Source organism: Rhinolophus hipposideros, assembly GCF_964194185.1.
Source record: "Rhinolophus hipposideros genome assembly, chromosome: 8".
Taxonomy (NCBI): domain Eukaryota; kingdom Metazoa; phylum Chordata; class Mammalia; order Chiroptera; family Rhinolophidae; genus Rhinolophus; species Rhinolophus hipposideros.
In genome coordinates, this window is record NC_138054.1 from 30854639 (window position 1) to 30857815 (window position 3177).

Here is a 3177-nt window from a genome sequence, read left to right on the forward strand (position 1 = left end):
TATTTGAAAACTTCGTGGCTTTAAACAGCAACCATTTTATTTTCTCCATGAATCTGTTGGTTGACTGGGCTTAAATGGGAGTTTCCTTTGTTGTCATGCTTAGCATCTGGTGACTGCAAATGGGAATATCTTGAAGCTTGACTGGGAAGTAGAGGTAGTTTGGCCTCTATTCTCCATATAGTCTCAGAACCTCTCCGGTGGTCTCTATCTTCATAGCTGAGTTTTGTACATGGAAGCTCAGGGTCCCCAAGAACACAAAACGGAAGCTTTCTGCTACATTCCATTAATTCAAGTAAGTCATTGGGCCAGCCCAGATTCAGAGTGGAAGGTGACTACACAAAGCCATGTTGTGTGGTAGTAGTAGTAGTAGTCGTAGAAATAATAATAATAATCATCATCATAATAATAATCATAATAATAGGAGTTGTGGATCTTTAGAAATCATTGTGGAGACTGGCTACATACTTGTTTGCTTCGTCTGCGGAGAGGCCTGGTTCATTTCACTGTTACTTTGAGCTGTACTCTTACTAGTCCCATTTTATACTGATATCATAATGTGTGTATACCAGGCACTGTGATTTACACATCCTCCAGTAACTCACTCTGGCCTGCAACACCAGCCATGACAAGTAACATGAGTAGGAGCATAGGAAGGTAGTTTTCTTGGTCTTGGCTGAGCAGCTGGGATTGTGACTGTATACCACCTCTCAGTGCACAGCTTAAACAAACCCCTGGGGCAGGGGTTTGGCTGTGACACTGCCAACTCCCCACCTTCAGGGACAGCAGCCAGTTGGATGGCTGCTAATGTGGGCTTTTTTCCATTCAGGAATCTTGCAGTTATTTGAATCCCTGGGCTTGATAAGGGGCTGTCCTTCCTGAATAGGGCTGCCTCTCTTCGTTTACTGGGATAGCTTGGATTTGTTTTCTATAGCTAGATTCCCTGCCACAGATAGTAGCTCCAAGGTTCCATTTCCAAACCTGGTACTTTTTGTGACTAGATCAACTATTAGACCATGAATAGAGCTATATGGCTATAATGGAAAGCCCATACTGCACATACTATCGCTAGTTTATCCTGGACTATAGCCAGGGCTGGCTTAGTGGGCCTGAGACCTATGCATTTGCACAGAGCCCCGTGCTTAGGAGGTCCATGTTCTAGGTTTAATACTTGGCCATTGCCATCTTCAAATTATTATTAATTTTTGAACAGGACTCCTCATTTTCATTTTACACTGGGTCTCATAAATTTTGTAGCTTGTTCTGACTGCAACAGTGGTAATCATTCACTTATTTTTCTGATTTTTACTAATTCACAATTAGCTACTGGATGCAGTCCTGGAAATATATGTAAACTAAAGCCTAATCTGTGAGGGGAGAGCGTAGTACTGAGACCCCGCTGAGCATAGCTGTTGCCCTAGAGCATCTGGGAGGGTAATAACCAGGCTGGTAGTCTTTGCTTCTAGAGCTGAGGAGTCGGTGGGCGGGAAGGACACAGCAGAAGTCTGGCTCTTGTGTGTTATTCCTGTTGAGAACACAGAATTTCAGGCTTTTGTTCCCTTCTCAGTAAAAGGCCAGATGTCCTATTCTTACCCCTTCCCTACATTTTTTTCATGTTCACCTGTAAATCCATAGCTATTACCATTAGCTGAGAAGGTGCCAGCCTACTAGTGGAACTTAAGTGTTATAGACTTTCTGCTTCAACAGCATAGTATCCACAAGCTCCACTGCACAGCTCATTTTCCAATGAAAGCTATGAGAGTAAGTCAAACTTTCCCAGTAACTAGGGGTTTCTCCCTTATTTCCTCTTTCCTTGCTTCTTTACTACTTCTAAGTTAAACCACAAGGCCCTTTGTGTCAACCCTGTAATCATACCCAATTAACTACGTCGGGTCAAAAAGTCTGGTCTGTTTAAAGATTGTTGAAAGTGACTCAGTTTATATGGCTTTCATTTTGGTTTACTTCCAAACCAGCAAATACTTCCTGCCAAGGCTATATAATAGATAAGCATGCAAATGATGATACTGATCCTCGTGCCTCTCCAGTTCCTCAGGGAACTGAACTATGGTGGTAAAACTGTGCGAAGTGAGACAACCAACAAGGTAACCCTGTGCTTGTGAACTTGGACTTAGAAGTCCACCTACTCCATGAACAGAAATTCTGTTGGCACTATGGGAGGCCCATAGTTACATGCTCTGTGTTCCATTTTGTGTGCATCATTACTATCTCTGGTAGGCCTGGCCATGGCCTACCTACCATGTGAACCCGCTTTTCCCAACCTACATTCTCTCTTCAAGTGATCTCATTACTATGGTTGTAACTCTTAGGCTATGACTCTCAGTGATAATTAAAATATTATGTTTTTAAAATTTGTTTTCTTTATCTGAAATATATGATTATTTTGAATTGAAATAAGGGAGCCTATGGTTTGACAGGTGGTAACTGACTTTTTATCTCCCATTTCAATGAATTGCAGTAAACATGACCTTATGCATGTTGTAGATAGTAGTATGTAATTGGAGACTTTGGGTCCAATAACATCAACTGGTATGCTTAAAACTTCTAAAACCAAATTCGTTTTTTCTTGAACATGCTTTATTTTCTTACACTTATATTTGGCTACTCAACTAGATAATTTTTTTAAATTTTTGTTTATTTATTTATTTATTTATTTATTTTTATTTATTGGGGTGACAATTGTTAGTGAAATTGCATAGAATTCAGGTGTACAATTCTGTATTACATCATACATAAATCCCATTGTGTGTTCACCACCCAGAGTCAGTTCTCCTTCCATCACCATATATTTGATCCCCCTTGCCCTCATCTCCCTCCCCCCACCCTGCTTATCCTCTGGTAACCACTAAACTATTGTCTGTGTCTATGAGTTTTTTCAACTAGATAATTTTAACTTTTTGATAAAATTTGAAGTATCATTCTAGACAACTTTTGTATCAAATCATATACAACCTGGTATCAGTATAACAAAAGATCTTTTTCATCAGTTTTTCTGGTAAACAAAATAATGAATAAATAAAATTATAAAGCTTTTTCAAATGCCCCTGGAGGTTTATACTTAAAGTAACCCTTCTAGAACTCGTAAAATTTTTATGAGTTCATGATCACACAGGATGATTTTAAAAATTCAGAAATATTCTTCACTTTTGTTGTTGATGTTAT